The sequence below is a fragment of the Hemicordylus capensis genome, chromosome 3 (genome assembly GCF_027244095.1).
Source record: "Hemicordylus capensis ecotype Gifberg chromosome 3, rHemCap1.1.pri, whole genome shotgun sequence".
Classification (NCBI taxonomy): Eukaryota; Metazoa; Chordata; class Lepidosauria; order Squamata; family Cordylidae; genus Hemicordylus; species Hemicordylus capensis.
Genome location: NC_069659.1, coordinates 126,415,574 through 126,430,010, shown reverse-complemented (window position 1 = coordinate 126,430,010; position 14,437 = coordinate 126,415,574).

The window sequence follows — 14,437 nt, the reverse complement described above, 5'->3', positions numbered from 1 at the left end:
CTCAGATGTCAAGTTCTATTGAGTTCAGTGAAACCTACTCCCAGATAAGTGCGTATAGGATTGCAGCCTTAGCTTGGTAGATTCATGGACATTTTTTCTCAGTAAAATTTCAGCCAATTAAATTATGTATACAAGCTGAATTGTAGAATGAGATAGGAGAAAACAAAAGAGGGAGAAAGCTAGCCTGTATGGCTATTATTCAGTTACCAGAAATATCTCACTATTATTATTGTTGTGCTCTGACCTATTCCCCAAAGGTGTAATGTTGCCCAACAGTCAAATTAATCAGGGAAGAGTATGAAACTAAAGGTGTTTCAAACAGGATGATTTTCCTAAGCAAGTATTATGTGCAGGAAAAAGCATGTATGCCTCACGTATAGCATCACATCTGACAAATGCCCACATACTTCTCTTGCCCCATACAGAAGATGTGGTAAGGGCCCTTCATCTCTGTTATGATACATTAACAGGCAGAGTCCTGTACTGATTAATGGTAATGAACTTGACAGTCAGAAAGGCACAGACATTGCTAGTAGCATTAAGCGATAACCTTGCAGTGCCTTCCAAAATATCTGTCTTTAGGATGCACTTGAAGTCTAACATGATTTATTTTTTAAGGGCACAAATGCAAATATTTTGTTTTATTTTTCTAAAGACTAATTGATGTGCATTCTCATGGAAGGCTTAATGTGTGTTTCTGCCTATACATTTGCTTGCATACTATGAAAGCCCTGTCAAAACAGCCAGATTAATGCATACCATTCGAAATAGCAAATCACACAAGTGAGTTTCTTCCATTTCTTCAGTATAGTTCCAATGAACTGAGATGGATAGCGGTTTGAGGGTTGGACCCTTGCAACTCCTATTCATATCACAGAGCCTATGTTGAATTATACCCACTGAAAACTTTGAGCCAGCATGGTGTAGTGGTTAGAGTACTGGACTAGGACCGGGGAGACCTGAGTTCAAATCCCCATTCAGCCATAATACTAGCTGGGTGACTCTGGGCCAGTCACTTCCCTCTCAGCCTAACCTACTTCATAGGGTTGTTGTGAAAGAGAAACTCAAGAATGTAGTACACCGCCCTGGGCTCCTTGGAGGAAGAGCGGGATATAAATGTAAAAATCATCATCATCAACACAGTAAACATATATGGGCACAATTCACTTGGCATTTGTTCTGCATCACCTCATTGAACTGAGGAAGCAATGCTGATAGCTATTACCAGATTGCTACAGTCACTGCTTCCCTGACTGCGGTGGTGGTTGCTTCCTTGTCAGACCCCATTCCACTCCAGTAATGGTTATAAATATAGGCCACATAAAGTCAGATCAGGGAAGTGATGTGGTTCCATCCCACACCAGCATTGTCAGTCCCCAGTAGAAAATGATGGTGTCATTCATGAGATCTGAAAAGAAGACAATCACCGTAAATGGTCCTAATCCCTGTATCCCTCAGCCTAGTTCTAATCCCTCAGCCTTTTGCTCCATCCACTTTTCCTTACCTTGACCCTCTGCTTGCTTTACTCCTCCCACTTTGCCTCCCCCTGCACCTGAAGCTCCTGCATTTGCCAGTATTTGCTATTAAAGTCACAGCTATTAAACTCAGCCTGTCTTCTGGCCCCCTTCCCATTCAGTTGTTGCACACACACACCCCACTCCTGTGTCATCTTTGACATCACAACAGATCAGCCAATGGTTGTGTCGGCCTGTCTTCGGTTCCAAAGCACTGCTCCATTAATGGTGACATATGACTTTTCTGTGCATTATTTGCAGAGATAATGCAAATTTCCCCAAGCAGTTTCCTGTACTATGATGATGGGCAAAGCAACTCAGGCAATAAAGAGAACTTGACTGGAATACAAACACTCTGGCATTTGTTATTTGACATCAATGGAGCATTAGATATTTGGCTTCTTTGCTTGCAAAAGAACACAGTGTGCTTTCTGGACTCACAGGACACGCTTGCAAAAAAAAAAAAAAAAAGTGGCGGGGGGAGGAGAAAAAGAAAGCCCCAAATACCAGCAGGCTCAAGAACACACTTGTGAAAGGATGAAACAGCTTCACAAAAGAGCCCCACCATTTCTCAAAAGGCACAGCTCTCCATTCTTCTGAGCTTGGACCTTTTAAGATGGCTCGTCTCTTTCACAAGTCTATTGTTGCTAGGCAAGAATGGGACACCGTGGGATGCATTTTATCCTGCAGCAATTCTGCCTGCTATGCGGTGGCTTCATTTATGAGATACAGTACAGGAATGAGCTTTTTTAAAAAAAGCACTATGGAATACAAGGGCAGCACGGTTACATTGTGCCTCTGACAGAATAAAAAGTGCCAAGGGATTTTCTGATCGCCAGGCCTGGTGGGCAGTTCTCTTTCAAGAGCTGGCAGAATAAAAGGACAGAAGTGGCATCCCAAATGGCAGGCATTCTGTCAGTATCATCATCTAAAATTAGAAAGGAGATATCAAAACAACATGGCTTCCTTTGCATCATCAACTGCTCAGTTCTAGGGACTACAAGACCTGCAGCATTGGCCCTGGTTTGAGTGGGAGCATTGGTCCATCTGGTTCAGTACTGTCTGCTCCAACTGGGAGTGGCTTTCCATAATCACAGGCAGGGGTCTTTCTTTTAATCTGCTACCTGAACCTTTAACTGAAGATTCCAGGGGATGAAGATGGAATGCAAAGTGAGTGCTCAGCTCTACCACTGAGCTAAGGCATCTCCACAAGGACCCTGGGAACAGGGGTTTGTATCCTCATATCAAATGTGGCATGGCAAATGAGTCCAGAACTGTCTAGCTATGACCATGTAGTTGCTATGCGAAAATTCATTCTGCTTCTTCTATAGCATGACCCACTATGGCCAAACTGATGATCTCATGCCTATTGGGACTCCATGGAAAGGACCATTGGCCAGCCCAAGTTTCTTCAGTACTCTTCAGTCATCCTCCCCACCCCCTTGAACAGCATCGCTGTAGGGTAAAATTTAATTTTTGGAATAAGGGAACAGGTTTCCTCCTTGCTCTGGGACCCATTTCTCTGAGCCACTGGTCCAGTACAGTAGGATTGCCCCACTATAGTGTCATTTTGTGTGAAAATGTATGTTTGGAATTGTATCTTATGATAATGAATAAGCTGCGTACAATCTGACAATCTGCCGGCCATGCTTGAAAGTAACATTGTAAAATCTCATTGGAATGGCACTTGATTAACAACTTCTGAGGCCAAGGGGTGAGGAGTGGGAATTTACATATCTATATCTATATCTCTCTATATATAATTCTCTAAGGCTAATCCCGTGTGTGGCAGCTCTCATGAGAGTTCGTGAACAGAAGCACCTGATTGGGTAATGGGGATTCCATATGCAGATAGGGAGGAGGAGCCTGTGCGAGAAGAAGCACCATGGTGATTGGGCAGTGGAGATTCCATATGCAGATAGGGAGGAGGAGCCTGTTGCACTGTGGTGATTGGGCAGTGGGGATTCCCCATGCAAATAAGGAGGAGGAGCCTGTGATGGTTAAGGTCAGTTGGAATGCTACTATTACTGGTCGGAAGATGTTCTTGATTGTAGAGGAATAGATAGATAGATAGATAGATAGATAGATAGATAGATAGACAGATCAATAGATAGATAGGATAGTGGCAGGGGTTTGCAAAGAGAGGGGTCATAAGGGAGGAAAGAGCCCCTTCAGGAGAAGGAGGCTGCTATTGTGTGAATTAGATTAAGAAACAAGATGAACAAGATCTGTTAACTCAGGAAGGGGGGGAGGGGAAGAAAGAGAAGGGAAGAGTGAGTGGAGGAGAGAGAAAGAAGGGAGGGGAAGAGAGAAAGAAGGAAGGGCAAGGGACGGGCCCAAGCCTGTCAGCCTGAGGGGAATGAGTGGCCATGGAGGTGCTTATTGGCAGCCAAGGGAGGGCTCAGTCTGCTGCTGTTTGGGGCTACTGAGGCCATTGGCGGAGGGAGGGAGGCAGGCAAGGGACGGGACTGGGCCTGTCAGTGGCCTGAGGGGAATGAGCAGCCGCAGCGGCAGTGAGGGAGGGCTTGGTCAACTGCTGCTCCTGTGAGAAGGAGCAGGAGTGGGACTCGGGTGAGGATGGGGAAGTCTCTGGGGATAGCAATAGCAATAGCACTTACATTTATATACCGCTCTATAGCTGAAAGCTCTCTAAGCGGTTTACAATGATTTAGCATATTGCCCCCCAACATTCTGGGTACTCATTTTACCGACCTCGGAAGAATGGAAGGCTGAGTCAGCCTTGAGCCCCTGGTCAGGATCGAACTTGTAACCTTCTGGTTACAGGGCGGCAGTTTTACCACTGCGCCACCAGGGGCTCTTCAGCGGGCTGCAGCTTGGCCAATAGTCACCAGCAACACAGCAGCCATGACCAAGAGGGTTGAGTGAAAGGGACAGAGGAGTGACCAAGAGGGGTGAGGGGGATGGAAGCAATGGGATGGAGGAGGAGCAGGAGTGTGGCTCAGATGTGGATGGAGAGATCTCTGATGTGAGGGGGGCCGTGGCAGAGGGAGAGGGGAGCAATCAAGTACTAGCATGCAGACGCTCTGTGCGGGTTAAGCTAGTTCCATCATAATTCCTCCAAAGCCTTTTATCAGCCACTATTTCTTCATATATATAAAAATAAATTGAGCTTTGAAAGCTTTTATTTCTCCCTCTAAGGTGGACTATTTATTTCATTTCCTGGGCTGCATTAATATACTTTTTTCTAATATGCATTCTATAGACCTCAGTGATAAATATATCATTCAAAAGTAGCATTTCCAGCTTTTCTATTTTGAAAGACATCATCAATCAGTCTCAATCTCCATCATCATTCCTTTAATCAAAGATTCTCTCTGAAGATATTTGGAGTTTACAGGGAAAAGAGTCCTTTAGCTCATGTGATTTATTATTCCTTTATGTTTTCTTATTTTCTGATTTTTATGTGGCTGAAGGAGGGCATTCTGTCTTGCTAGCTAGCTTATGGGTTTTAGAACTGTGTGCATGTGTTGGGGGAGAGGAGGATTGCAGAAGAACGGTATTATGTGGGTGCTTGCAGTCATCAAGCTAGTTTGTTTATTCATTTCCCCAGGAAGATACAGTGAAGCTGGAAAATCAGCAGAAATACAGGTACCTCTGAGAAAACAGCATTTTGGCAAACATGGGGAAGGAAGCCAGAGACATCCTTCAAGGACAAAGTAGGATTTGAGTGAACAACAGAGAAAGACCATGAATTAAGAGCTGACAAGACATCGTTTTAATATCTTAGTCACATGTGGCATATGGTGGCAGTGCCATTAATTTATTCTGGAAGAGAACAAAAAAGAAGTTATGATGTGAATGGATATGAATCACTCTATAATGATTCAGCAGTGGACCTCTTGGGATATCATCAGGAAGATAGAAAAGTTGCGTTAATATTTAGACAGCAACAAAACTACTATGACTTGAAAATCTCTACTAGCATTACAAAATCGCAGAAGGTCTGGACAAGTTATGGAAGATTATAGACGTGAAAATGTGAATGTTATGTTCAGCAGTGAGGAACTTGCTACAGATCTGTGTGCTAAAAAGCAAAGTATTGGGACAAGTACAGTGTATAGCTACTTAGTCTTAACATTCTTAAAATCATGGTTAATATTTTATTTAATGTCCCCAGACCCTCCAGGGCTTTTCTTTTATGTTGATGACGACGACGACAATGAATATTATATGCTGCTTTTCAACATAAGTTCCCGGAGTGGTTTACATACAGAAATTTTTAAAAATGGATCCCTGTCCCCAAAGCAGGGGTGTAGCTATAATTGAGTGGATGAGTTCAAAGAACCTGGGCTCCTGAGCTCCTGAGGGCACCCTAGCTCCACCTCTCCTATCTTCTTCATTATCTCCTTCACTCCAAGGGGCCACAAGAGAGAGGGGTGAACACAGGCTCCCTCTCCCCTAGCTACGCCCCTGCCCCAAAGGGCTCACAATGTAAAAAGAAACATAAGATAGACACCAGCAACAGCCACTGTGTGCTTGGGCTGGATAGGGCCAGTCAGAGGTGCACCAAGGTAATTTTGGAGCGTGGACCTAAAGGCCTTTGGAGGCCCCCCTCCCCTGCAAATTAAGCCTCATCATGCTCCGCTGGGCAACTGCACCACCTGGGGCAGACTAAGGAGGATTTGGGGGTCTGGCCAGTTGCTCTCCCCCTGCTCAGTAAAGAGAATCAGCACTTTTAAAAGGTGCCTCTTTGCTCAGTTAGCAGGGGAAAGAAATGTTCATGTTGAAAGAATGCTCACTTAAGAAACAATTTCAATAAGAAACTTCTGTTCCTCTCTTCTCAGAGCAAGTTTGAGTTACACATTCTGACTGGCCCTGCTCCTACCTTCCATCATGTGAGGATGCCCCTGCCTAACCACTGGGGTGGGGTGCAATGGGATCATCCAAATACTATTACTAAGCAGCACTTACAACAAATGTGAAAGGGCAGTTTGGATGAACCACCTGCCCCACAAGAGTAGACAGTAACACCCTGGCACAATCGGAGGTTGCAGAATGTATACACTCACAGCCCACTCATGTCCCTAATGACCTGAGAGCAGAGCCAGTTGGAAAGGATCATCCAAATCATTGGTATATTAATTAGTTTTACTGCCCTCATAACACACTGAAAGATCTTTGTTTGAGGCCCAGTGCTTTGCCATAGTGATGGTATTTATTTATTATTATTAATTGTAATATGGATTACACATATCACCTCATGACTATTTTATTATCACTATAGAAAACATCATAAATTTGATAACAATACATATAAATCACATTCTACATTAGATAACAATATTATTTGTTTGTCTGTCCAGATGGTCTTTGGTGGAGGAAGAAGAGGAAGAAAATAATAATGATGATGATGATGATGATGTTGTTGTTAAGCAAATTATGAGAGCTCTAAAGCCTCATCTGTTTTTCACATCCTGTCTCCATACAGGTACTTGTAAAGGCATAATGAAAGAGGAGAGAAGAGGAGACACATCCAGATTGGGGCAGGGAGAGTGTCTCCTCCCAAAAGTTGAGATCTTCATCCATTTCTTATGCTTGACAGCTATTAATGACTCACATCTTCAATGCTGATACATATTAATGGCTTTTAAACCCAGACAACTCAAGAGCCCAGCTGATGGGCCTTACTATATACAATGTGACAACTAATGTTGGACGACAATGTCTGATCTAATTGGATGAGAGCCATCTTTTCCTGAAGAGAGGTAGGCTGCCCATTTCCATGCCTGATAGTAGGAGTGAAGGTCACATATTCAAGTGTACATGACATTCCCCCACCACCCCAAAGAGACATATGATGGTGTGCACACTTTTTCACAAGTGGCAATAATTGCTGTATAGGGAAAATGTCAGTGCTGAAGCAGTTCCCAGTTGAAGGAAGCTCCTTCACATATAGTGGGGGAGCATCAACAGCCCAGAACCACTTTACTCAAGGTTGCTTGTGCAGCTGTTACTTCTCACGTCCAATAGCATTTCTCCTCTACCTGAAGAGTTCCTCTTGTGCTCATCGTGTTTTCTTCTACTGTATTCATGTATTAGTTTTAGCACACTTTATGGATTTGTGCTTTCTCATATAAGCTCCCTAAATGTAAACTAAAGATGCTAAGGTTTCTACGCCCTCACCAATCCTGTCTGCAAAAAGAACTAAACCTCAGGTGTGTGTTTGTTTGTTACACTATTGATTCAACATACTCCTAAACATGCTCATAAATCAACTCTAATTGTCTGGTCTCTAGATCCTTCTCACATATATCCAGTGTTGTAATCAGACTGCTTATTGCACATTTGATTTCCTATTGAATAAACTCATAATAAGTATGAAAACATTTCTAAGAGTGACATGAGTGGTCACATGTTCATGCCTACTGCTCTTTTTTAGACGAAATTGGAACAAAGAGAAGGTGTTGTCCCAAAACATTTTTAAGGCAGTGATTACATACAACAGGTGAATAGCTAAGCAGAAGAAATATAACAGGAGTTTGATTATTTGTTGCCAGACTTGTGAACACATGAAGCTGACTTGTACCGAGTCAAAAGCCAAAGGCCCATCCAGCTCAGCACTGCTTGCAGGGATTGGTAGTGACTCTCTAGGATTTCAGACTACACTATCCCCCAGCCTTATCTGCAGGTGACAGGGACTGAATATGGAACTTTCTGCATGCAAAACAGATGCTCTACCACTGAGCTACGATTCCTCCACAAGGTGTGTCATCTAGCAAATCCTTTTAACACATTCCTTGGTCTGATGGACAAGCCAACAAAACTGGATAATTCACCACACAGAGACATGCGGTAAAATACTGAGAATTCAACTTCAATCCAGACCCCATGCTAGGTAATTGTTTTAGCGAAGCAGAATCTGGAGCAGTTCCAATCCAGAACTCACTCATGGCTCAGTTCTATAGCTTGGAATTGGTGACGGAGTTTCGCAGGCTTAATTCGACACTAGACTTCTTTTAATAAAATAGCCTCCAATGGGAGGCATGAGACCATGTTCACGGTGCTCCACCCCCCAATAAAAGCTCTTCTCTGCTTAGGAAGGGGTCCTCAGTGCTCATATGCCAAGTGCCCTCACAAACCTGTAGCCAACACTGCCTGGGTCCTGAGCCCATATAGATTAGTAAGCAAGAGGCACCAGGCCTTGTGCTTAACCATATCAAAGGAGCTGGGCGAAAGAAAATGACTTCCCGGATTGGTTCCTTCTCAATGGCTCATGTTGCTGAAGAGGCCCTGAATTAGACTCGCTGACATTTACTAGACTACAAATAGATCCACTGAAAGTAGCCCACACCTTCTGCATGCTCCTGTCTCTCCTTCACTGCTGCACCAAACAATACATGGTACTATAAGAAAAAAAAGCAGGTAAAATGGCCCAGCCTTTTCCACAATGTATGCCTTTTCCCCTCCCAGATTCTTTCTCCCATTGGCATGATGGCAAGTAGGCTACAGTTTGTGTCTCTCTAGTGCTGTTCATAAGTTTTGTTCTCGGGTACAGGACTAATGCACCAGCACCAACACATTTTGTATCCTCCTCGCCCCTCCCTCTCCCCAAGTACAGTGCTGTCTATGAGGGCAAAGGCCATACCTGGGGAGACTTTCTCCAACAGCACTCCTGATCATGGGGAGAAAAATCTCCCCAAGTACAGCATTTGCCTCTGCAGACAAATGTTGAACTAAGGGAAAGTGGGGTGTGTGAATATAGAATGCACCGGGCTGGGGACTGAGCTGTTAGCCCTACGCTATACCCTAGTACAGTACATAGCTTCAAAACAGGGCTTCTCAATGAGATCAAAATGGCAGTCACAGGAAGACATGCAACTCAACTGCTACTTAACCCAAGGCTAGAGCCAACATGGAAGAGCATCTCCAAGTTTCTCAGTCTATCCCTCTCAATGACTGTGGATTCTCAGTCCAAGTAAAGACTAAGTCAAAGTTACTAAGAAAGAAGGTATGGCAGAAAAATAGATGCCTGTAGCAAACACAGTTTGTCACTTTCTGCTGAGGAAGAAGACAACTGGAGGCTGCTGAAAGGGGCAGAGGGCTCCATCTGGTAGCCTATCAACTTTTCTACATGCCTGCATGCTCTTCTGAGCTCTAGAGAATAGTCAACAAGCCAAGAGTGGCACCAGAGAGTAATTCAAGAAGCAGCCTTTGTTTGATATGCTTGCCTCTCTGCATTTCAAGAGTTTATGAAGTAGCTTCCATCTGGAAAGCTCTACTGTTGCCATCGGGGCTTGGGTGGAAGCATAAGCCTCCACAAATGAGTGGAGGTTGTGCAGTGGCCATGCTTGGTGGATGATATCATCTGATACATTTCACTGGAAATCTAGCAGTGTTGTAGTGACTTTTAATAGCAAGCAACAGCTAAAGGCCAAGCTTACAGAATGCAAATCAGTATTGCCACACTCTTCTGTGCACCCCTGTTACCTTTTCAATTACCCTTAGCAGCAACGAAAATAAATATTTCCTTATTTCCCATTGGTTGGAGTGGTCTGGTTTCAGGGGGAAAATTGATTCTGTTAAAAATGAGGGTGTTACGTAAAGAAGTTGTGCATATCAATAAGGCCGGGCATCTGGTGGCATAACTAACATTTATTTTAATCAGAACTGGAAGTAGAAATGTATTCATTTTTCTGTAGTTAACACACCCGCCACATTCCTAACATATGGCATCCAAACAGCCTTCAAGAAAAGTTTTCTATTAACATAAAGCAATCACACTCTAATTTTCTTCTAGCACTGCCAGACCCTTTCATTTTCTTGTAACATTGTGTATAATCAAGCGTATGCAAATAACAAACAGTCTCCTCAATCTATCGAGTCCTGTGTTTCCCTTTGCCAGGCGTTCTAATCACGCCTGTGATCTCTCTCCCCCTGGTAACCTTTTGTGGCAGCAATGTTACCTCCGCCTCTTGACTCTGTTAGCATGCCGGCACTGTTTTCATTTGCAAACATTATCCATAGAGCAATGGCTGCTCCAAAGCAACAGAAAAATAAATAGCTTGGGGTGAAGCAGGCTGGGGGTGGTGGAGAGAGAGAAAAACATCTAGAAGCAAATATTTCAGTGACTGCGCTGGCATCTTTTAAGCTCACAACGAGCTTGTTTCTGTCTGGGTGATAAATGGTGTATCTGATTCTTTTATTTTTGTGGATTGCTACATCATTTATCCCAAATATTCTGACAGTATTAAAAAAACAACTGGGTGATCACAAGTGTTTTTTTTTTTTTTTTTAAAGGTAGCGTCTTTTCCCATAAACTTCCATGGTCCCACAGGTAGAGCACAATAAATAGAGATAATGACCATCATTTTGGATGCCTAAAAGTTTATCTTTGTGTGTAGGTGTACAATGTATCTGTACATTTATCCCTTCACACAGCACCATCTACACACCTGGTGCTTTGTAGGGATGTGCGAAATGTTTCGGATACAAAACATTTTGTGCCCAAAACAGCCTGTTTTGGGTGTTTTGTAGACAAAACAAAACACCCATTTTCCAGATCCAAAAGTTTTGTATACAAAACAAAACGTCCCTGTTTCGGCTACAAAACATTTTGTTGTTTCGGACCTCCATTTTGTCGTGATCTCTGAGTCAGTCTCCATTTTGTGTTTGACATCTCTTTGAATTTCCCACCCTTCCAGCCTTCTGATCAGTGACCTAAATCATGGGCTGACCTGCTGACAATTCCCTCCTTGTTCCCCATTGGCTCTTTTGCATCTTCCCACTCTTTACTGACCCCACATTGGCCAGGGGAAGGGTTGCTAACCTATGGGGTGCTGGGTTCTGCTGTTTCTGTGGTGTTCTGAGTGTAGATTCTCTGGTAGCATATGAGAGTGGATTCTTGTTTTTCACTGAAAATCTCATATGCTACCAGAGAATCTACAATGAACACCTCAGAAACAACAAAACCCAGTACCCCACAGGCTTGTGGGTGTGGGGGTGGTTGGCACCCTATGTGCACTACACAACCCCTCGCTCTGGGCAACCCCAGTGCCCCCCAAGTGGAATTATGGGGCTGCTGAAACCTCCATTATTCCCTATGGGAGAAATCTTAAAGACACGTAAACTTCAACAAATCACAAAAGATCAGCCCTTTGCCCAATTCCTTTGAAATAATTCTGGAAGTTTCCTTGCCCCCATTGGGCACTACCACCTACCACACTCTGCTCTGGGTCATCCCTTTCCCCTTGATTTGAAGCGACACATTTGCTGGAATCCCCATTATTCCCTATGGGAAAATTCTTAAAGATGTGTAAACTTAAAAAAAATTCACACACACAAAAATCAGTCCTTTACCTATTTCCTTTGAAATTTGGGTGGTAGCTTCCACCCATTGGACACTACCACCCCCCCCACACACACACACACTGTTTTTGCCCTGGGACCCTTTTTAAAAATCCAAATCGATTCGGATTCGGAAAATTTGGCTACAAAACAAAACAGGGCTGATTTGGATTCAGAAAATTTGGGTACAAAACAAAACGGGGATGTTTCGATTCGGATACAAATCGAAACAAGAAAATTCCAAAATGCACACCCCTAGTGCTTTGCAGCTTCTTGAGATAGATAGATAGATAGATAGATAGATAGATAGATAGATAGATAGATAGATAGATCTGTCCTCCACTAGTTTACATTCTAAAGTTAAACTGTGGAGAGGGGAGGGGAGGGGAGGGGTATTCAAAGGAAGTAAGTGATGTGTATGTGATCAAATGAAGTCACAAATATTTTCATCATTGCATTGCCATTGTGGATGAGAAATAAAGAAATAGGACAGAGACTTCATGGTAAAGGTGTGGGGTGAGGAGACACCTCAAGGGGGAAAAGAGGAGTGTCACAAGGGTCTTCAGGAAGACAAAAGGGGACCTTCAAGAATGGACAGATTTGTTTGAGAGAGGAGAATTAAGGATGGCTGAGATTGGCAAAGGTGAAGGCGTGGTCATAGCAAGGGGCATTGTGGGAGACAAGAACTGACACATAAGGAAAAGCAGGTCAGTGGACTGCTTTGAAGGTAGGGACAAGGAATTTGTGCAAGCTGCAGAAACATTTGAGTATCTTTTGTCTCATCATATAAGAGTGATGAAGGCTGATACTCATAATAAAGTGTGGTGAAAGTGTTCTGAATACACACTTGCTGCACCCAAGGCATAGAATGTATGTTCAAACAATCCACCACACTTAGAAAGTATATCTTCTCTTCAACTATATCTCAAAAAGTATTCTAGATTCTTATACTAACTTGTTATAACTGATACCATGCATTTAATTTTCAAAGTACTTTTAAATCTTGAATGTGTTTTTTCTCACAACCATTCACAAAAGTAGTTACTAGGGGCATGAACCACTGGAAAGTTCTCCTGGGCAAGCCCTACTGGAAAGGAATGGGAGCAATCAAGGCCACTATTGATTACAAAGTGATGATGACTGGCCCCATTTTAGAGATCCACTAGCAAGGTTAGCTATGCTCATGTGCTGTGAAAATGGGTTTCTGACAGGGTCCAGAGTAAGAGGAAAAGCCTGAGGAGCAACTCATCACATAATATTTGGAGGTGGGTGTGAAGAAGAAAGACACTTTTGGGGAGAGATATGGCTTATTAGGTTTGGTAGGGGGAGTTCAGTAAAATGAGAGGGATTCCTCAGATGCTTTTGCGGGTTGGGATCTGCCCACCTGATGTACACTGCCCTTGAGTGTGTACATCTGTGTGCAACTCCCACAGATGGGAGTTGCCCAACACTAACCATATCCTCCAGTGCCAGTGCTTTTGATTACCAGATTTCCACCGGGTATTTCATATTCAGAGACAAACACTGTACCCACAGAGGCTCTTTCTCCATACATGGGAACCCTTGGTCATGCTAAGGATGTGGACTAGTCAATAAGACTATTCGCAAGACCAGGAGGTGGAGGCCCGCCAGACGATCCTGCAGCATTGATGGGAGCACGCTCCCACACAATCTGCACTGCTGCATGCAGTGCAGATCTCCAGAAGCTGGTACAATGTGTCCCGGCATCCAGATATACCACAATGCACCATGCAACAAGTGTGGTGCACTGGGGGATGTGCCCATTTCTGTGTGTGCTCGGGCTACAAGCAGCTCAAACACACACACGATCATAGCGCGGGGTTAAGGGTGCACTCGGCTAATGGCCAGGCTACAAAGTGGGGTTAGGTGGTTGGACAGCCCTGGGATCCGTGTGGATCCTGTCGCTGCACACGAGCAGCCTGACCCAGGCTGGGCTGCCCTAGCCTGGGCTAGGCTGATGATGAGAACAGCTCTATTGTGTTCCGGGTCACTCTGAACTAGGGATGTTGCTAGATACTTAAAAGATCAGTGGCCTTGGCTGACAGTCCCTGGTCCATCTACAGTCCCCTCCCAATTTTACAATTAAATGCAATTATCCATATAGTAATAAATAATAATTTATTATATGCATGATTGCAAAAATATTATATTATATGCAAAAATAATAAATGTTGATTACACATTTTGAAATTATCAAGTAATAAAATTAATCAATAATATTTAATAATTTTATTTTTATTTATGTTTACACCCATTTTTCCTCCAAGGACACAATACTCATTATATTATAATATAATAGTTATTATTGAACAATAATATTATTACACAATAATGCACTTGATGCTTCACATTTCTCTGCATCTGACAGATCACCCTGAGCAATCCACTATCCATTTCCATTTTCTTTCTGTGATGCCCTTTGGTAACAAATTGCCTGATATCCATTACTTTGGAGAATAAAAAATATTTGTATTATACTTTCTGGGCAAATTTCTGGGCAAAAGAAGCCATCAAACGTACACAGCCAGGCAGTTCAAAATACTAAATATTTAGCGGCTAAAAGGGTGTATTAGAAAATTGACTTAGTAGTAGTAGAG